Source organism: Sus scrofa, chromosome 4 (genome assembly GCF_054392235.1).
Source record: "Sus scrofa isolate SSC_HxYL_T2T_F1_AM1 chromosome 4, Sscrofa_HxYL_maternal_Yorkshire_Landrace_v2.0, whole genome shotgun sequence".
In the NCBI taxonomy this organism is placed as follows: domain Eukaryota; kingdom Metazoa; phylum Chordata; class Mammalia; order Artiodactyla; family Suidae; genus Sus; species Sus scrofa.
In genome coordinates this window covers 66,734,847-66,757,544 of record NC_139386.1, presented here as the reverse complement: position 1 = coordinate 66,757,544, position 22,698 = coordinate 66,734,847, and the positions used below count along the sequence as shown (strand labels likewise).

The 22,698-nt window shown below is 45.6% G+C and overlaps 1 protein-coding gene across 49 annotated transcripts in view; it reads right to left on the bottom strand.

Annotated features, from left to right (window-relative positions):
- Positions 1-22,698, bottom strand: part of STAU2 (staufen double-stranded RNA binding protein 2) — a 319,371-nt gene that overhangs the window by 25,846 nt on the left and 270,827 nt on the right.

The window sequence follows — 22,698 nt, the reverse complement described above, 5'->3', positions numbered from 1 at the left end:
CAACCACAGCAATGCCACATCCAAGCCCTGGCTGTGACCTACCTCACAGCTCATGGCAACACCGGATCCTTAAACCACTGAGTGAGGCCAAGAATCAAACTCACGTCCTCATGGATACCAGTTGGGTTCATTTCCACTGAGCCACAATGGGAACTCCCAGAAGTGACCAATACTGAGCAAAGGATCTGCTTGGCAAGGACAGCCCCTCTAAGAAGCATGCGCCACTCTGGATCCTGGGAATGACTGGCTTTCTTGGCTCTTACCTCCCTCTTACCTGTTCCCACCATGGACCCACCGCCAGGACAATTCCACTTTAACTTTACACTGCACTAGCCCAGCTGCCAGGAGATGGAACTTTCCCTAGGAGGACCCTGGGCAAAACTCTAAAAGGAGCCTGGGTAGACTTGGTCTTCTCCCACTTGTAGGCATCGCTGAGTTTTAAACTAGAGAAAGGTTGGCAAAATCATCTTGGCTGACAGAAAGGTATGGATCCGAGATCATTTTGAAAAAGAAATCCTGCATGATTTTTCATTTTTTTTAACATTTGCTAACAGGAGACACAGGTCTTAGAAAGGCTGAGAAACACTGACCTGGACCTGCGCCCATAGTTTACTTGGGAACTTGTATCTCAAGGCGGTCGTGGACTCTTCTAAGGTCACAGAGCTGGTAGGCGGCCCACCCTTGCCTTGAACCCAGATTATCTGTTCCCCACCCCGTTGGAGTGGGACAGAGTGAGGACAAGCGGGCTGGAGGGATGGATACATGTATTGGTTCATCGGATACTTGTGGCGAGCTGATTGCCAGGCCCTGGGTCAAGCTCTGGGAACACAGAGGTGAAGGACAGACGAGTCTGCCAGAGGAGCCCTGGACAAACGGGCAGCAGGGAAATGCATGTGATGACGTTAGCAGCACTGGCCAGCAGGGGGATGGGGTGGTGCGGGGGTGAGGTGGGGTGGGGGAGATGGGCAGCCAGCTGGGAGGCAGGGAGGACTTCTTGGGTGAGGTGTAGCCCAGCTTTTGTACAGAAGGAGCAGGTGTGGAGAGAGACACCCAGGACAGGCCCAGGGCAGCAGAGGCACGGAGGTGAGAAGCAGCGGGCCTGTGTGCTTAGAACAACTAGGCAACAGTGTCCCAGAGCTGTAAGGGAAAGCCAGGCCTGTCCCCCAGGAAGCTGGAGAGTGAGGCTGTATTAGTCAGCTGCAGCTGTGTAACAAAACACCCAGGTGCCTCGAACAACAGAAACGCACCCTCTCACAGCTCTGGAGGCTGCAAGTCTGAGACCAAGGTGTCAGCAGGGTCTCCCCTTGGCTTGCAGGTGGCCACCTTCTTGCTGTGCCCTCAGACAGTCTTTCCTCTGTGCACTTGCCACCCTGGTGTCTCTCTCTGTGTCCTGATCACCCCTTATAAGGATACCAGTCAGGTTGGATCAGCACCCACCAGTAACAGCCCCATTTTAACTTAACCACCTCTTTTGAAGCCCTATCTCTAAGTCTAGTCACCTTGTGTGGTACTGGGGGGTGGGGTTCTTGGGGGTGGGGAATGGGGGTGGGTACCAGGGGCTGGGGTGCTGGGGGTGGGGAATGGGGGCGGGTACCAGGGGCTGGGGTGCTGGGGGTGGGGCTTCAGCACATGCACTTTGAGAGGGAACGAGCCCAGGCCTTAAGAAGGACTGTTGTGTCATTTCAAAGAACAGAGACCATCACCGCAGACAGACTCTCATCGGGACAGTGGCGTACTCAGATGTGTGTTTTTGAAAGAGCCCCTGTGCTTGCAGTTAGAAGGTGGCAGTGGCCTGGGGACCAGTCAGGAGGCGGCAGAGCGGACCAAGTCTATTCTCTTCCTGAGCTGATCCATCTTCAGCTCTTCCTCCCCACTGACAGCGCTGGTTGGAGACACCACTTTCGCTCTCTGGGCCCAGGAGGCCCAGCTGAGGGCGAATCGGTTTAGGTAAGAAAGGCCTTTCTTGGGCATCCATGCTCACTGCCCACTGCATGAGGAAGCATCCTGCAGGGTCTCTTCTCTGACCTGACTGCTGGGCCCCTGCCAAGGAAGACACCTGCCCAGAGGGACTGCAGGGAGCGCCAAGGGCACGGGCAGAGGCCAAGACACCTTCCAAGTGGCTCAGTGCAGGACCCAGACCGCAGGGTGGGCTGAAGCCGCAGAGGCCAGGGGCTGAGTGGAAACAAATCCACGGTCAGGGCCGCTGCTTAGATGGCATCCTCACCAAGCCAGGGTTTAACGCCGGGCCCGGGGATTTAAGGGTTTGATGCATTTAGACAAGGAAGCGATGCCATTATGTTACATGCATTAACATCTAAAAAAATGAGCACTGTTTTCTTTTTGAAGTACGATGTTTAATGTAAATTTCTGACAGCAAGTTTATCATGTTGAGGAATTTGCTATTTCTAGATCTCACTTTCTTGTTACAGATAGATAATGAACATTTTCAGATTCCTTTTCTTCTTCTTGTGACACATAATCACATTTCTTTATTTTACTTTATTTCATTTTATTTTTAGGCCACATCCACGACATAAGGAAGTTCCCAGGCTAGGGGTTGAATCCAAGGTGCAGCACCCAGCCTACAACACAGCTGCAGCAATGCCAGATCCAAGCAGCATCAGCAGTCTACCCTATGCTGCAGCTTGCTGCCATGCTGGATCCTTAACCCACTGGGCAAGGCCAGGGATTGAACCCGCATCTTCACGGATGCCAATTTCTGCTGGACACCAAAGTGACCCGGTCACACATATATAGAGATTCTTTTTCTCATATTATCTTCCATCATGTTCTATCACAAGTGATTAGACATAGTTCCCTGTGCTGTATAGCACGACCTCATTGCTTTGTCCATTCTAAACGTAATAGTTTGCATCTACTAACCCCAAACCCCCAGTCCGTCCCACTCCCTCCCCCTCCCCCTTGGCAACCTCAAGTCTGTTCTCTCCGTCTGTGAGTCTGAGAAACTGAGCACTTCTTCAGGCCTTAGAAACACTGGAATTATATTAGAAGTAGGGGTCTCAGACCGACTGCTAGATTGTACAAGTGTACAAATAAACAGGTTTCTTGCTATAGCACAACTTTATTCTTCTGATAATTGATTTCAAGATCATTTTTACAAATCTTGTGTATTTTTGCTTTATGTAAATGAACAATATTCCTCTGTGAAAAGGTCTGCGGTTTTCACCAGATTGCCAAGGGGTCCCTGGCTCAAAACAGGTTACAAGCCCCTGGGTAACCAAGGCCACAGATGAGATGACATAGAGCCCAAAGAGAGGGCATGAAAGGCCCATTTCACCCTCTGATGATAAGGCATTCGGGGGCCAGGACTTTAGAGAACTAAAGCTTCTCCTGAGCAACTAGAAAGTTCAGGGCTTCAACACAGAACAGAGAGAAAGAAAGAGAGCTGTGTTCCTCTGAAGACAACTGTTCAGAGATTTTCATCATGCTCTTGTACACAAACCACATGTCTGAAAACGGAGAGACCATTTATAAGATGCCGATCATCTCTAGATGCCTTTGGATGTGTTCACTGAAACCTACCCGTGTGTGCCAAAGCAGGGGGACACAAGGGAGTGAGGGGTTTGGTGAAAAACCACACCAGTGAAGTGTGCATTCTCTCTTTGCTCCAAGCTGACTAGAGGCTTCCATTGTCCTGTATGGACACACCGGAGGGTGTGGTGGCCTGGGGACTCTATTACCACCCCCGGAGGGGACATGAGTGGCTTGTGCAACTGCCAACTAGCCTCTCACTCCTCTGAAACGTCTGCGTATGACACGGCCCAATGCCAGCACACAGGATGTGCAGACCAGGCACGGGAGGATCTGTCCGAGAAAACACCAAATGGCCCAGGGGCCCACGTGTGCTGGTGCTGGTCCCACATGCCTCCGGGCCAGCACACGCAGCTGGCGGGCATCTTGCCGCATGCTCCCCCAAAGCAACCAAATAGACAGAATCCTTGACCGGGACGCGCTCCTTCTCAAACAGCTCCTTCTTAATCCCGTGCTTTCTACTTTTGAGACGTTGTCTCTGTTCATCCCACATGAACCTGCAGCCATCAGCCCCTTTAATAGGGGCGTCTATAAAGAGCTGCCCGAAAATATGCTTTTCCAGTGCACTTAATGTCTGTCCAATTAATTCCAGATGTGAGGAGCTGAAGGAACAGTTCTCAGGACTGAACAAGATGACATAAATCTTACAGCTGACAGAGATCCCACTGAGCTCAGTTGGGGAAACTCACAGAGAACTTGTTTGGGGCCAGAAAAGCGGCTGGGTATAAAGACAGATGTGTACACTCGGATTCAAAAAAATATGTTGAGAGAGAAACTGCTCTTCTAGCAGTGCCTACAAATAGGGCTGGAGGCACGAAGCAGGTTGGTTGAGCCCCCCACCCCCCATCTCCGCCACATCAAAGGAGGTGATTGAAAAGGCTTTGCTAGAAAACAGACCCACTCAGCAGCAATGCTTCCTGGTCTCCTTAATTGCTCTTCTCAGGGAGAGGAAGGTGGGCACTCCTGACTAGACCTTTGCTGGAAGAGAACAAGGGCTGTTTGTGCAGCTGAGGGTTTGGCTTTTATTTTTTTAATTATCAGGTTTTGTACCCTTTCCAGAAAGTTCCTTTTAAAAATAGTATATTCTTCCTCCTCTTCTCCAGATGCTAGGAAGTGCAGGTTCAACCCAAACCGTGTCTATTTCAAAGGGACACAAAAACATAGGGCTGGAGTTCAAGGAGTTTGGTGGCATGCTGCCCAAGGACTAAAGGCTTGGGTTTTCTCTTACCCTCCCGGTAATTTTGTTTTTAAAGCTTGGAAAACAAATTCCACTGGAGGATGGGCTTCTGCAGGATGCAGCGTGGAGGAGGGCAGGCCGGGCGGGGACCCGGGTCAGGGGACTGAGCCCAGGCTGGAGCCGCCGCGGCCACCCTGATGGACAGGTGCGCGTGCGCAGTGGACAGCACCTCAATGCTGCATCCAGAAGGCTCTATTCTAGAGTTTCAGGATCACAGGAGAGTGGCATGGGTTTTTCCCCTCTGGAGCCTCCCCAGTTACATCCAGCTTCTTCTTCAACCCTCTCCTGCCCCATGGCCACAGCAGCTCCGCGACAGAGCACAGAGGGGTGAGGCTTGCTGGGGGTGGCTCACGAGGGCCCCTGGCAGGGCTTGGGCAGGGCCATGAGGAGTCCGGGGCCCCCTTCGCTGAGGCTTTTCGCATTTTCCTGCCAGGCCGCCCACGGAAGGCCCTGATGAGAATGCATTTCGTTGACAATTTTATGACCCTGGCCATTTTCCCCTGTAACAATATCTTTAAAATGGCTCCTTGTCTTCAGGTGGGTAAGAGCGGAGCTGTGTACTCCCTCTGCTCCCTGCTGTGAAAAGTCTCTGCCTGAGACAATGGCACTAAAGTATCAGAAAGTGAGTTCTGGATCACATAGCTGCACACATAACTTTGACCGCTTTTATTTTCCATCTTGAGATAAAAGCCAAAACATGTTTTTTAAATTTACGTTTTACATCTTTTAGTTGGGCCTGACTTTTCCCAGTGAATTCTGAGTGGTGTAAAGATGTCTTCGAAGAGAGACAACTTCAACTGGAAAGAAATGAAGGCAAATGACGGCGTCTCCCAGTGACATGCTAATTTATGGCACCGTAAAGATACAGTTCAAAGCCCGAATGAGCCAGAAGGAAGTTGGTGGATTGATGGCTTGCAGTAAGAAAGGTTTAGAAACAATAAAAATGTAAGCAGGACTTTAGCTTGGAAATGAGCTAAAGGGTCCATTTGTTCCAAGTTACTGAGTTTTTAATTTAGATCTGCTGTTAAAACCTAATGCATTTTGTATCTGTGGTTAGTAAATGACTCTAACCCGGTGTCTTTAAGGAGAAATTGCAAAAGAGCAGGAATAAGGCTCAAAGATAAGACTCACAGCTGCATGTTTGTTAGCAAAAAATGTAATCTCTATATCTCATCTTGAAAATGAGATTACAAAGCACCAAAGTTAAAAAAAAAAAAAGACACACCTGTGATTTTTTAAAAGAGATTAGCGATTACTGTAAAAGGGAAAAGACATTTCCATAGAGCAGTAATTCATCTGTAATAGCACATAAAACATTGTATATTCATGAACCATTGCTGGCAATGATTTACCCCAAACATACCAACCTGAGTAAGAAGGTAAAAGCTATCCTTCAATTTTCCTGTGACTACATAAGCGTGTATTCCTGTTTCTTTGCTCAGTCCTCATGTCATTTACACTTTACAGCGACACCTAAGGTGGAAACACACTCAGAAAACATATTCTTTAGATTCTGAGGGCTGTCTGGGAAAAACTAAGAGGCACTTCGCTATCCAGACCAAGCAGATGAAGACTGGCACAGGGGCTTGTCATAACCTGAGTGCTTTGAGGCCTGAGTAGATAAACCAGTTTGAAAATGGATAGCTCCTTTTAGAAATTAGAAGGAGAACCTCTTTTTGTTTTGTTTTGGTTTTTTTAGGGCTGCACCTGTGGTATATGAAGGTTCCCAGGCTGGGGTCAAATCAGAGCTATAGCCACTGGCGTACGCCACAGCTGCAGCAACTCAGGATCCAAGCTGAGTCTTCGACCTATACCACGGCTCATGACAACACTGGATCCTTAACCCACTGAGCGAGGCCAGGGATCGAACTCTCATCCTCGTGGATCCTAGTCAGGTTCATTAACTGCTCAGCCATGAAGGGAACTCCCTTTCTTTTCTCTTAAGAGGCAATGAATTCTTAGGAGAAGTACATTTTATTTTTCATTTTATGCTAAAGAGACAATAGAGACTCTGGTTTGGTAACACTAGTAATATCTCTTTCTGAAAAACACAAAGGTATTAATTAGGCATGCCTTTTTTATTATTTATTTATTTTTTTTTTTTCAGGGCTGCATGCACAGCTTATGGAGGTTCCCAGGCTAGGGGTCTAATCAGAGCTACAGCTGCCGGCCTATGCCACAGCCACAGCAATTCGGGATCCAAGCTGCCTGTCTGCAACCTACACCACAGCTCATGGCAACGATGGATCCTTAACCCACTGAGCGAGGCCAGGGATCGAACCTGAAACGTCATGGTTCCTAGTAGGATTCATTTCCCATTTACGCTGCGCCTCGATGGGAACTCCCTATTCTTTAATTTTTTTTTTTAAGGCAAATGTCCTAGATGTGGGTCAGGGTAGCCAGGTCACTCTCCCCATTGGGGTGCCCATCCTCTTGCCTGACCAGCCACTCTGGTGGGGAGAGGGCAGAGCTGTGTGCCTCTGCTTGGATGCGTGTCTGCATGACCTGAAAACAAACGGGCACTTCCACTGAATGTTATCTTCCTTTTACTTAAGACCATCTGACTCTAAATAGGTTTCTTAGGGAAAAAGCCCAGACTATTAGACTATTTAAAAATTAGTTATACTTAATAAGTAAGTTATCTATAAAATAGAGGTTATTAAATTTGTTTCTCAACAGAGCAAGCTGTAAAACAGGAATTCTGTTCGCTAGTCCAAATTAACAGCTACAAATTCTGCACTTTAAGGCTGCATGTTCGTTCTTAAAATGCCACACATTCATAAAGTTGCATTTTACTACACATGCCACAACATTAAATGGTAACTGTGATATAACACCCACTGGACACATTTACACTTTGCAGGACCCTAAAGAATAATATTTCTTCTTGGATTATCTGGTTGCCTATTTCACTTGCAGATACGACCTAATTAAAAAAATGTTAAGTGGATCTACCTTCAATTCACATATTTTCTTACCTATTTTTTTTTTAAACCCATCTCACCCTCCTCCACCCCTCTTGCTTCTGGCAACCACCAATCTCTTCTCTGTATATATGAATCTGGGTTGTTTTTTTTTTTTTAATTCCATACATAGGTGAGATAATAGTATTTATCTTTCTCTGATTTATTTCACTTAGAAAAATACTCTCAAGGTCTATCTATGTTGCTGTCAATGGCAGGCTCTCCTTTTTATGGCCCAATAATATTCCACTGTGTGTAAGTAACACATTTTCTTTATCCATTTGTCTGTCAGTGGATACTTAAGGTTGCTTCTGTGTCTTGACTATTGTCACTAGTGCTGTAATGAACATGAGAGCGCATGTATCTTTTCTAATTAACGTTTTTGTTTTCTTTGGATAAATACCCAGGGGTGAAATTGCGGGATCATATGGTAGTTCCATTTTTAATTTTTTGAGAAACCTCCATACTGTCTTTCAGAGTGACTGCACCAATTTACATTCCCACAAGTGTGCATAAAGGATCCCTTTTCTTCATACATTCCTTATGCTTTCTACTATGCTCCTTGATGATAATACCATAACAATGGATTTAAAAGACTTCTTTATATGATTTTTGTTTGCACCTGTATTGAGGAATGTTTTTCAAACCCTAACTCAGTGGTGGCAACAGAGCAGAAAAGTGAAGATTAGGATGCTCAGGAATGGGACCTTGGGACACATTTCCCAAGAGTACCAATCCACTCTCATCTTCAACATAAAGGAATAACATGGTCCATGATGAAGTCTTTCATTTGAATGGCACTTGCCATTTAATTATTTATTCTGTATTTTTTTTTCAGGGCCACGCCCACAGCATGAGGAAGTTCCTAGGCTAAGGGTGGAATCGGAGCTGCAGCTGCCAGCCTATGCCAGAGCCACAGCAAAGCGGGATCCAAGCCACAGCTGTGACCTACACCAGAGTTCACGGCAACGCCAGATCCTTAACCCACTGATCGAGGCCAGGGATCGAACCCACATCCTCATGGACGCTGGTTAGGTTCACCACGGCTGAACCACGATGCCATTTAATTATTTTTAAAGAGGGAAGACTAAAAATAAGGGGGACATTCCTTCAAAGGTAATTCAGTATCATCTCAGCCTCCTGGGCTGTGGAAGTTCTAGATGGACGACCTGCCGATGTCCATTCACAGAAGTCATCTTCAGTGACTTCACAGTAAGGCCAGCATGAGACTGTGCTCCCCAGGGGACAATGACATGCCATGAGAGCTGCAGACTGCACAGGTCTGTCATTGTCCGTGCTGGTGGGTGGGAGGACTGGGTCTCCTCCCAGGCTGGAAGAGAAGTGGTTTGGGCAGTTCTTTCAAGCCAGCTCACACTTCAGGATAGGACTCAGCCTCCAGTGGAGATGGAAACACTTAGCCAGGTCATCCCACTCACTGTGTGCAGCACGACCCTGGGATTCTCCCATGTGCAAACCCACCAAACACATGCCTTGTGGCAGGCGGAAGGGCCATCTGGATCCCATCTCCTAGTACAAAGGTGCAGGTCAGCAAGCCTACCGCCTGCTCTGCTTGGGCTGGGGCTGGGACTCACTGGAAAGGTTCAGAAAGGAGAGGCTGCATCAATGGGGAATTTAGCAGCTGTGGTCTCTGGTCAAACTACTACTGTCTCAGGAACTACGTGGCTGAGGTGAAGGGTCTAAGAGGCAGGATCACTGGTCAAGGGTCAAAGGCCAACATGCCCAGGGAATTCCCATTGTGGCTCAGTGGAAACGAACCTGACTAGTATCCATAAGGATGCAGGTTTGATCCCTGGCCTTGCTCAGTGGTTTAAGGATCTGGTGTTACTGTGAGCTGTGGTGTAGGTCGCAGACGTAGCTCGGATCCTGAGTTGCTGTGGCTGTGGTGTAGGCTGGCAGCTGCAGCTCTGATTGGACCCCTAGCCTAGGAGCTTCCATATGCCTTATTAGTGGATCTAATGAAGATCCACTTAACATTTTTTTAATTAGGTCATATGGCCAGCATGCCCAGGAGGCTCACTCCAGCCACAGCAGACTCCAAAGTCTTTTCCTAGATCTCCCTTGATCTGAAAATGTTTCCAGTGGGCTCTGGGGCAACCACAGTGCAGGGCAGGAATGGGCAATGGTCCTCGCAGCCCCCAGAAACAGGTCCATGGGTGCTCTGTGACTTTGTTTGGGCTGTTCCTTCTGCCTAGAGGGCCCTTCCCTCCTGCCTGCCCATAAAAAAAACACTACTCATTATTCCAGATTCAGCTAAACTGTCCTTTCCTCCCTAAAATCATCCTCTAATTCCCTGAGAGGGAGTTGTTCTGCCTTTTGCACTCCAGAATGCTTTGCCCATATATTCATTATAGATTTTTTTTTTTTTTTTTTTTTTTTTGTCTTTTTGCTATTTCTTGGGCCGCTCCTGCGGCATATGGAGATTCCCAGGCCAGGGGTCGAATCGGAGCTGTAGCCACTGGCCTATGCCAGAGCCACAGCAACGCAGGATCCGAGCCGCGTCTGTGACCTACACCACAGCTCACGGCAACGCCGGATCGTTAACCCACTGAGCAAGGGCAGGGATCGAACCCGCAACCTCATGGTTCCCAGTCGGATTCATTAACCACTGCGCCACGACGGGAACTCCTCATTATAGATTTTATATCACACCAATGATGTGTGAGACCATGTGTCTCTATACGCCCCCAGGACATGAGCTACTTAAGGTCAAGGGGGTGTGTTGTATTTATCACTTTAGCCCCAACACAGAACCCAAAATATAGTGGATGTCCAATACATATTGGATGGAATGACTGAATGATGGATGGATGGATGATGGATGGATGGATGAGAAACTGAGGCTTGGTGTCTGAGGGTTTCAGCCAAATCCAAGGTCACTGGCCATTTCTAGCATCTAAGAAGATGGGCTCAAAATCTGGGTCCACATGAAAAAAGGAAACCACACATTGGCTTAAAATAATCGTGAAGACGTGCCCTCTCTGCTGGGCAGGATCAGGCTTAACAGTAAGACCAGTTTCTCTGACAACATTCAGGTCTGGGAGCAGATGTATTTCAGTCTCATTGCCCCCTAGCATTGTTGAATTAAAAGTTAAACAGGGCATAATTACTGCATGAGATTAAGCACAAAAGGGCCATCTAAAATATACAGCTCCGTCTATTTAGATCCCAGTTGGGACAGAGGACTTTAAATAGGACCTACTTAAAATAGGTGAGCCTAAATTACTCCAGGGTAAGAAAGGGAACCTCTCATCTAATATTACACGAAGAAAGAATAACTGAAATCTGCCCAGAGTTATCAATCATTCATTCAGTCAGCTATCTTTTGAATACCTCGTAAGTATTCACAGCATTGTCTCTGCTTCCAGGAGGGTGTAAAGAAACAGGCAAAGTGCTCATGAAAGAGGAAAAATTTGTCACGTGGGAGTGAGAGGGAGCTGGTCTCCTCAAGCGGGGGGAGAGGGCCAAACAGCCAGGATGTGAGGCAGGAGCGAGCTTGGGGCTCGGAGCTGGAGGTCTTGGTGAGGGTCTTTCCATTCCATCTTAGCAGATAATTATTCTCTTCCTACTACGCATATGTGGGTCACCTGGGCTGATACAATTCTGTATTTCTAGAGCCACTGACATTTTCTCTAGGACCACACCTACGCTTTTTAAATATGGACAATTTATACACACATTTGGGCATCCATTCAAAAATGGAAACATTAAGATTTTATTTCATAGTGAATCACCCAGAGTGCATTGAATGATCACAGTTATCAAATGAAACCAAGGTTCTTTTCTGTCCCCAAATCTCTGATGCTCTGATGTAATAAACACATTGATACTTGAACTTGCGAATGCCATTTTTTTTTCAGTCCTGACAACTTTATTTTGCATTGGACACTCTTTGAAATGCTATCTATGATTTTTCCTCATGGGCACACTATATCCATGATTTAAGATTTTTTTCATAATTCTCCCCAGCCTTTTCTTGCTAATCAAGGGCACAGATACAAAGGCGACCTCTGTGCAGTTAGCCATCAGATTCCCAGTGGAAAAAGACAAGGATATTAGACACCTAATCAAGCTGAGAAATAAATACGCAGATGGAAATCTCAACAACCACAAAAGCACTTCCCTTCTGATATTAGCATCTAAATGCCCACCAATGACACAACAGACTGTAGGTTGGCATCCAAGCAAGGCCCGGACAAGCCTGTGCCTGAGCCCTGGGGACTCCAGGCAGCCCTGCAGCCTCAGCTCTTACACATGTGGTTGTGTCTTTATCTCAAATGAACCATTCATGCTTACGTACCCGCTCACATTTCCATTTGTAAAGTTGTCATAAAGGAATTTCATTTTATACTTTCCAGGCTAACAATTTGATACAAAAAAGATACGCTGCCAAATAAGAGGATGGGGGAGGAAAAGAATTCTCGCAGACAGTTGTGAATCAGCAAAGCAACCACTAGGAGAGAAATGATGTGGTGACTTCCACCTTCTCCCGCATCCCCGTGATGCCGAAGTTTTGCTGACAATTTATTCAATCTGGACTTGAAATACCACTCTTGGTTTTCTCATGGGTGTAATATTTATACTACTCTGACTTTCCTTTCTATTGAGATCACCTTATTTTAGCTGTTTAAATTTATATGATTTCCACTAGGATAGGTATGCTCTGCAAGGTACTGAGTGACAGGTTAAGTCAACATGGTTAAGGGGTTGACACCGGCACTGACCCAGTAGAACTGACTGCTACCCTGGGTTGGGGCAGGGTCTTAGATGCCCCCTTTTCACTTGGTGCTTCTCTTTTGAGAACTGGGTCTTGGGGAGAAGGGGATCCAAGGAAGGGCCTGGGCAGCCATGGGGTCCATGGGGTCCATAGCGTTGGTGGTGGATACTGTGAACCACAGGTCATGGGTATTACCGATGGGTACACAGGTATTTCAATATTTTAACAGCCACTATGGGCATACTAACATCTACCTAGTGAATTCATCCATTAAGATCCATTAAGTTTCATTTTTTTTTTTAGGGCTGCACCTGCAGCATATGGAAGTTCCCAGGCTAGGGGTCAAATCAGAGCTGCAGCTGCCGGCCTACACCACAGCCACAGCAATGCAGGATCCGAGCCATGTTTGGGACCTACACCACAGCTTATGGCAACACCGGATCCTTAACCCACTGAACAAGGCCAGGGATGGAATCCACATTCTCATGGATACTATGTCAGGTTCTTAACCCAATGAGCCACAATGGGAACTTCAAGATCTATTTTTAAATTTCATTATTTATTTATTTATTTATTTTGCCATTTCTTGGGCCACTCCTGAGGCATATGGAGGTTCCCAGGCTAGGGGGCGAATCAGAGCTGTAGTCGCCAGCCTACGCCAGAGCCACAGCAACATGGGATCCGAGCCACGTCTGCAACCTACACCACAGGTCACAGCAACGCCGGATCCTTAACCCACAGAGCAAGGCCAGGGATCAAACCCGCAACCTCATGGTTCCTAGTCGGATTCGTGAACCACTGCGCCACGACAGGAACTCCTAAAATTTCATTTTTAATCTGATTTTTAAATTTCCTTACCAGGAACCTCACAGGAGGAACTTAATTAAAATTCTCACCTTTACTCAGGTCAGTCTCCCAAAGCAATAGAAATTAGAGCAAAAATAAACCCATGGGACCTAATCAAACTGAAAAGCTTTTGCACAGCAAAGGAAACCAAAAAGAAAACAAAAAGACAACTTACAGAATGGGAGAAAACAGTTTCAAATGATGCAACTGACAAGGGCTTAATCTCTAGAATATATAAACAACTTATACAACCCAACAGCAAAAAAAGCCAATCAATCAATGGAAAAATGGGCAAAAGACCTGAATAGACATTTCTCCAAAGAAGATATACAGATGGCCAACAAACACATGAAAAAATGCTCAACATCGCTGATTATAAGAGAAATGCAAATCAAAACTACCATGAGATACCACCTCACACCAGTCAGAATGGCCATCATTCATAAGTCCACAAATAACAAGTGCTGGAGGGGCTGTGGAGAAAAGGGAACCCTCCTGCACTGCTGGTGGGAATGTAAACTGGTACAGCCACTATGGAGAACAGTTTGGAGATACCTTAGAAATCTATACATAGAACTTCCATATGACCCCGCAATCCCACTCTTGGGCATATATCCGGACAAAGCTCTACTTAAAAGAGACATATGCACCTGCATGTTCATTGCAGCACTATTCACAATAGCCAGGACATGGAAGCAACCCAAATGTCCATCGACGGATGATTGGATTTGGAAGATGTGGTGTATGTACACAATGGAATACTACTCAGCCATAAAAAAGAATGACATAATGCCATTTGCAGCAACATGGATGGAACTAGAGAATCTCATACTGAGTGAAATGAGCCAGAAAGACAAAGACAAATACCATATGATATCACTCATAACTGGAATCTAATATCCAGCACAAATGAACATCTCCTCAGAAAAGAAAATCATGGACTTGGAGAAGAGACTTGTGGCTGCCTGATGGGAGGGAGAGGGAGTGGGAGGGATCGGGAGCTTGGGCTTATCAGACACAACTTAAAATAGATTTATAAGGAGATCCTGCTGAATAGCATTGAGAACTTTGTCTAGATACTCATGTTGCAACAGAAGAAAGGGTGGGGGAAAAACTGTAATTGTAATGTATACATGTAAGGATAACCTGACCCCCTCGCTGTACAGTGGGAAAATAAAAAAAATTATTAAAAAAAAAATTCTCACCTTTACTTCCATAAAATAAAATTAGCCCTAGAATGGATTTGGAATTTTGGTTTTCATAGTTATAGTTTTCCTTGTTAGCGAATGAGATTCATGATAACGTATTTGAATCTTGTGGTTTCTTTCTTTCTTTTTGGTCTTTTTTAGGACCATACCTGTGGCATAAGGAAGTTCCCAGTCTAGGGATCAAATCAGAGCTGTAGCTGCCGGCCTACACCACAGTTCATGGCAACGCCAGATCCTTAACTCACTGAGCGAGGCTGGGGATCGAACCCTCATCCTCATGGATATGAGTCAGTTCGTTACCACTGAGTCACAATAGGAATTCCTTGAATCTTATGGTTTCTACCCAAACCTCAAATCAATACTTTAAGATATTCAGGAATATTAGTTTTACTCCGGCTTTCATTTTAATGCCACAAATACTTTTTTACTTTATCAGTTCTTTGGATTTAATTCTGTCTAGGAAGTTTACAGAAACAATAAAGGAAGAGGGGGGATAAAAGAGCCTGCAGTTTCATTAGCAGTTGCCAGACATTCCCTCCCAATACTTGTCAAGCAAAGCTCAGGAAAAAGTTTAAAAACTGAGAACAAAAAAAATACCAACACAAAGTAGCTATAGAATGTTCTTTAAAGAAAAAGAAAATCTTTGCTCACTTGAACACTACTATCTCTGTAAAATGTTGGCTCCTTCTGAACCCCTTTTAACAAAGTTATAAGAAAGTCTCTCTTGTTATGGGACCTGATTTTTGACCTGTGTGTTCTCAAAAGGGGAAACCAGGATTTTATCCTGATAAATTCAGAACCAGAGGGGTGTAAACCAAGCTCTGAATACAGAAAGCACGAGAGGAAGTTAATGCTGGTCAGTGGGTGGATGGCATCAGAGAAGGGCAATAACACTCCACATTAATTATACATCAACCCGCCCAGTCCCAGGCAGGGTATTTGCCAAGAAGTTCTTACATTCCTGTGGCCAGGGAACAGGGCCGCACTAACGTTTCATGGAAAACAACAGTGCATTATAAAACATTTTTAATCACTCCAGCTCCCTGCAATGACCAGATAATCTAACAAAAATTTTCATTGAATGGAAGCCTACTTTGGTGAAAATCATCAAAAGTTGACTTTCGAGTTTTTTTTTTTTAATAAAGAAGTTTCCTTTATTCATTTTTCTCTCATGACTAACAATTGCACATTAGATGTTAACTTGCCAAGGTTTTTATATGACAAAGATAGATGCGGAGATATGATTTACCAAAAAAAAATTTAAAAACCCCAAAACAAAATCCAATAAAGGGTTCTCTTCCTTTGAGAGTGTATAGTCGCAGAAGAGAAGCAAAGATCCTTTTCACCAAGCATGAAATCAGTTAATTCCCAACAAACACAGAGCATAAGAGCCATTTCAGGTAGGCTTCCTCATTATATTTGTAGGAAAGAGGCATCATTTTCCAGCCTATAGAGAGTATATTTTCTGTATGGCAATTGGAAATTCCTAAATCCATTCTTTTCTTCTTTTTTTTTTTTTTTTGTATTTTTAGAGCCGCACCTGCAGCATATGGAGGGTCTCAGGCTAGGGGTCGAATCAGAGCTGCAGCCACCAGCCAACACCACAGCCACAGTAACACCAGCCCTGATCCACATGTGCCACCTACACCGCAGCTCATGGCAAGGCACAATCCTTAACCCACTGAGTGAGGCCAGGGATGGAACCTGCATCCTCATGGATGCTAGTCAGATTCATTTCCACAGAGTCACTATGTGAACTCCCCTAAATCTATTCTGAGAGCCTGCCGGAGGTCCAGGCTTTTTTATTTTATTTTATTTATTTATTTATTTATTTATATTTTTTTGTCTTTTTGCCATTTCTTGGGCTGCTCCCGCGGCATATGGAGGTTCCCAGGCTAGGGGTCGAATTGCAGCTATAGCTGCTGGCCTACGCCAGAGCCGCAGCAGCGCAGGATCCGAGCCGCGTCTGCAACCTACACCACAGCTATCGGCAACCCCGGATCGTTAACCCACTGAGTAAGGGCAGGGACCGGACCCACAACCTCATGGTTCCTAGTCGGATTCGTTAACCACTGCGTCACCATGGGAACTCCGGTCCAGGCTTTTTTATAGGAACAACTTAAAATCGTTGAGAGAGAGAGCTCCTCATGGAGGCTCAGCGGAAATGAATCTGACTAGTATCCATGAGGACCCAAGTTCAATCCCTGGCCTCGCTCAGTGGGTTAAGGAACCAGAGTTGCCTTGAACTGTGGTGTAGGTTGAAGATGCAGCTGTGGCATAGGCCAGCAGCTACAGCTCTGATTTGACCCCTAGCCTGGGAACTTCCATATGCCGCAGGTGCAGTCTGGAAAAAAAGAAAAAAAAAAAAATCATTGAGAGGCACTCTGGTTTCTGGAGCTGCATTTTCCCGCCTTCTCCTTGCCAAGAAGTGGGGCGTCCTACGTGAAGCCCGCTGTCTCGTTAAGATGATCCCCTCCACGAGGCCCTTAAACAGCAGCCCTAGCATGTGCACAGCTCCCATTGACCTCAAAACCCATCCTCCGACTCACCGCTCGGCCCTCAGATATTGCCGCATCCACACGTGCTGCTGTCATCACACCCACGCTGTTGTCACAACACCCCACGTTCTGTGACTAAGGGCTCTGGTATGCGGCCGAATACATGCCTTCAATAGGAATTTCAAAACGATATTTCAGGAAGACTTGTCCTTGGCTCCACATCTTCATCTGCTCAATGTGGCCACTGTCTCTGGGGGAGCACCCCGTGACTCTGGCGGCCTCCCGGTCCCCAGCCCCCGGTCGGTCGTGAATACACAATGGGGATCAGAGGAAGGCTGGCGGAGGAATCTAGGACAGAGCTGAATTGGATCGTTCTCCTCCTATTAGACCAGTCATCCAGGTCAGCACGTCTCACTTCACCCGCATCCTCTACTCAGCCGTGGCTGCCAAGCCAAGCTCCAGCTCAATCCCAGTTTTGTACCCTTATCTTCTCAAGAGTCTCAGTCTCTTAGCCTGAGGTACTTGACGAGTTATGTGTCTGGCAAACATTCTGCAGGCCCCTTTGGGGCTGCGGAGTAGCTGTTGCCTGTGTATCCAACCAGGCGAGAACTCTTAAGAAAAGGGCATTGTTGTGTTTGTTTTGATTAAGGTGGTTTGGGGAAGGCACCTGTTCCAAGTTAGCAAAGGAGCGTGATCTGATAGACCGCACACATGACTCAATCCAGGCCCGGGGGCTCTTCATTCTCTCGAAACGTGTATGCTGAAGTCCTAAAGGGGGTGCAAGAAGTTCTGCACGCGGTTAAACACATTTGCTGATACTCAGCTTAGGAATGCCTTTTCAACCTTTCTTGGAAATTGACATGAGTAAAGCAACAGAAAGAAAGGATACACCGTAATTACCAAGGGCTTTTGAGGAAAACACTTAAACCAGAGGGATGATTTCTGTCCTCTGCTAAGGCTCTGAGACCTCTTGGATCCCTGGCCTTCTAGTTTGAGGTATCTTTTGCTATATTCCCTAGTTGCTTTGGAGGGGTTGGCGGGGGGTGGGGGGGGTGGGGGAGGTGCGCGCTTTAGTGGCCCAGAAACATCTGCTGCTTCCAGGGTAAGAGCCACAATTATTTACTGCTAGACTCCGCACGTAGCTTTGTGTTCAGATTCTCCACGCAGATGTCCTTAAGGAGCTCTAATTGTCCTAACATAACTGAGGACACGTTGGTCACATTCCACAGATTTCCAATATGCTTCTGAGAGCAAGTCATTCCAAATGGTTAGGCTGTTGACACTAGAGTCAGCTTTGGGTTTTTTGTTGTTGTTTTGTTTTGTTTTGTCTTTTGTCTTTTTTTTTTTTTTTTTTTTGAGGGCCACACCTGCGGCATATGGAGGTTCCCAGGCTAGGGGTCTAATCTGAGCTACAGCTGCCGGCCTACACCACAGCCACAGCAATGCCAGATCCGAGCCTCGTCTGCAACCTACACCACAGCTCACAACAACACCGGATCCTTAACCCACTGAGCGAGGCCAGGGATTGAACCTGCAACCTCATGGTTCCTAGTCAGATTCGTTTCCACTGCGCCACGATAGGAAACTCCTGGAGTCAGCTTTGGATTCAAGTCTGAACCACAGCTCTGAGCTTTAGTTTGGGGGGTGCACCTGCTTCCCGACCCCAGCGCCTTTCCTCCTTTCAGTTGAGTTCCACGAACATTCACTGAATAACTGTGTGCAGGTCCTTTGGTATGGTGTAGGTGGTTAGAGGGGCTACAGAGTCAGACCAACCTGGGCTAGCATCTGGCTGGGAGACATGGGAGAAATTGTTTCACTTCTCCGAGTTGCTGTTTCTTCAGTGAGTGTCCCCAAATGAATTAACACACACAAAGTGCCAGGCACATGAGAGATGTGTAATACATAGTAGCTCTCACTATCACACAGATGAGGTGACAGACCACAAACAGCTCATGGGCTAGTGGAGAAGGAAAACACTAAAGAGGCCATTTCACTACTTCTGGTAAGGGCTGCTTTTCTAGGACTAATGCTTATCCCAGCCTTAGTTATATCAGGTGGAAGGTGAGGCTCAGGGGAGGAACACAGGAACTGATACCTGAGTTGTATCTTCTTGGCTAAGTCAAGGAAGACATCTTCTCTCTTTGCACTGGAAGAAAGTCAGAAACTTGGTGGAAGCCCAACTCATCTGGTAAGTGTGGGGTGCCCTTGAAGGCGACACACAATTTCTTCTGTGCATTTGCAAATGCATCCGTATGCTAAGGGCAGGATTCCACTTACATCAGGTCATGCTGCTGGCAGCCCAAGAAACCAAGACATACGTAAGGCTGGCAGCACGTGGGAGGACAGAGACTGTGTGGGAGGGGGAGAATGAGGTGGGAGAAGCAGAAGTCAGGCAGGGACTCAGCCGCAGGCCTTCACCCATCTGTGGAATGTAGGGGAACTCTTAAACTCCGAGCCTGCAGGGATGGAACTGGACCAGGCCCCTTGGGCTTCAGGGCTGGGTCTCTGCCCAGCTGTGGTGCCACACCCAGGGCTCCAGCCCTATTGTTCCTAGCAGCTCTGCTTCCACTTTTCTCCCTGGTTGACCCAACTTCCCTGCTCCTTTGTCCAGTTGGATCACCCAACCCAAGCCTGTCATATCCACCTTCTCTATCCATCTTTTAACCACTACGCTCCATGGATAATGATTTTTTTTGTCCACATCTACGGATAACACAAATTTTAGACCCCAAACATATGTAACATGGAATTCCCTTGCGGCACTGCAGGTTAAGGACCTGGCCTTGTCACTGTAGCAGCTCAGGTTGACCCCTGAACTGCTGCAGTGGCACAGGTTTGATCCCTGGCTTGAGAACTTCCACATGCCATGGGCACAGGCCAAAAAAAAAAAAGAAAAAAAAATAAGAGATTTTCCTTATTTCTGCTGTATCCATGAATTTCAAGTGTCACCTACATGGTGACTTGCCAAACACTTTAAGTGTTTTGAGTCAATTTAATGATACCTACTATGAAAAAAATATGCAACTTATTTGAGTGCTTTGGAATGTCCGCAATCAGGCAGTGAAGACAATGGGATTCCAGAGTATGCAGCCAATAATGGGGAAGGAAGTTCTCTGAAAATTGTGTGCACAATAGATAATTAACATGAAGGCAGTCATATTAGGAGGTAATAAGAAGGTTCCTTTTTTTTCCTCTGGTCTGCCTGCATTATGCCTACCTACCAGCATTTGCTGAGCCCAGATGGGGATGTGGGGTCTCACAGACCTGAATTTCACTCCTGGTTGAATGACCATGGACAAGTAAATTCGTCATTACAACGCTGGCTAGAGAGTGATAAAGCTAATACTGTCTAATTTTATCTTACTTCATACCTCATCAATGCCGTATGCCAGCCCTTGAAAATGAAAATGGCCCATAGATCTTTCTGTATGACAATGTACATGGGCTGGACTGGTGCTGGTTCATTTGTACTCTTTCCTGACCTGCTGTGCACTGGTGAGATACAAATTAAAAATGGCTTTTATAAGACAACTTGCAGAATGGGAGAAAATAGTTTCAAATGATGCAACTGACAAGGGCTTAATCTCTAGAATATACAAGCAAGTTATACAACTCAACAGCAAAAAAGCCAACAACCCACTTGAAAAATGGGCAAAAGACCTGAACAGACATTTTTCCAAGGAAGATGTACAGATGGCCAACAAGCACCTGAAAAAATGCTCAACATCACTGATTATTAGAGAAATGCAAAGATCAAAACTACCATGAGATACCACCTCACAACATTCAGAATGGCCATCATTCATAAGTCCACAAATAACAAATGCTGGAGGGGGTGTGGAGAAAAGGGAACCTTCCTGCACTGTTGGTTGGAATGTAAGCTGGTACAGCCACTATGGAGATCAGTATGGAGATACCTTAGAAATCTATACATAGGAGTTCCTGTCGTGGCACAGTGGTTAATGAATTCGACTAGGAACCATGAGGTTGTGGGTTCGGTCCCTGCCCTTGCTCAGTGGGTTAACGATCCGGCGTTGCCGTGAGCTGTGGTGTAGGTTGCAGACGCGGCTCGGATCCCGCATTGCTGTGGCTCTGGCGTAGGCCGGTGGCTACAGCTCCGATTCGACCCCTAGCCTGGGAACCTCCATATGCTGCGGATGCAGCCCTAAAAAGACAAGAAAAAAAAAAAAGAAATCTGTACATAGAACTACCACATGACCCAACAATCCCACTCTTGGGCATATATCTGGACAAAACTTTCCTTAAAAAAGACACATGCACCTGCATGTTCATTGCAGCTCTATTCACAATAGCCAAGACATGGAAACAACCCAAATGTCCATCAACAGATGACTGGATTAGGAAGATGTGGTACATATACACAATGGAATACTACTCAGCCATAAAAAGAATGAAATAATGCCACTTGCAGCAACATAGATGGAACTGGAGACTCATACTAAGTGAAGTAAGTCAGAAAGAAAAAGACAAATACCATATGATATCACTTATATCTGGAATCCAATATAAGGCACAAGTGAACCTTTCCACAGAAAAGAAATTCATGGACTTGGAGAATAGACTTGTGGTTGCCAAGGGGGAGGGGAAGGGAGTGGGGTGGTTTGAGAGCTTGGGGTTAATAGATACAAACTATTGCCTTTGGATGGATAATCAATGAGATCCTGCTGTGTAGCACTGGGAACTGTGTCTGGTCACTTATGATGCAGCATGATAATGTGAGAAAATAGAATGCGTACATGTATGTGCAACTGGGTCTCCATGCTGTACAGTAGGAAAAAAAATTGTATTTAAATTTTTTTTAATTTAGAAAAAGAATAATCATAATAAAAAAATATCCAACTGCAGTGGCTCAGGTTGCTGTGGAGATGAGGGTTCAATCCCCAACCCCACACAATGGATTAAAGGAGCCAGTGTTGCCACAGTTGTGGCATACATCACAGCTGTGGCTCAGATTCAGTCCCTGGCCCAGGAATTACCATATGCTGCTGGTGAGCCATAAAAAAATTAAAAAAAAGAAAATCTATTTTTGTAATGCAAAATCAATTCAACTCTTGTAGAGTTGGCCAATAGCCTTCTTGAAACATTAACTTTGTATTATCTTTATGTCTGATATACTTGCCTTTTAAGGTCTGAGCCCTATTTGAAATAAAGCAGTTATTTCCATTTCATCAACAACAGAAAAATAAAAATTAAAAATTAAAATTAAAATTAAAATGGCTTTTATAACAATGTTGCCCAGAAAAATTGTATCCCTCCTATCTATTTCAAGGGAGGCAATTCTGAAGAGTAAATATGCTATATACCTGAATTTCTGCGTACTCAGAAACTGTAAGTACTCAGATTGTAAAGGATGTCGCTTCATAAGAAAGACTGTAGAAAAATAAATCACTCTAGTTATTATGTAAGCTGATGACATAAAACAAATATCCACAGTTCAGGTTTCTAAGTCTTTCTAAGTGGTCAAGGCCTCAGTCTGATACTCTTCCCACGACTTTGCTAAAAGTTTATTTATTGATGTATAATCCACAATTCAGACCTTACTTTTATGGAAAGCATTTGTAAAGGAGGATTTCAAGACGGTAATTTCCTTTGGTTCTGATTTATCCTGTATCTGGGGTAAACAAAAGTTTGATTTCTG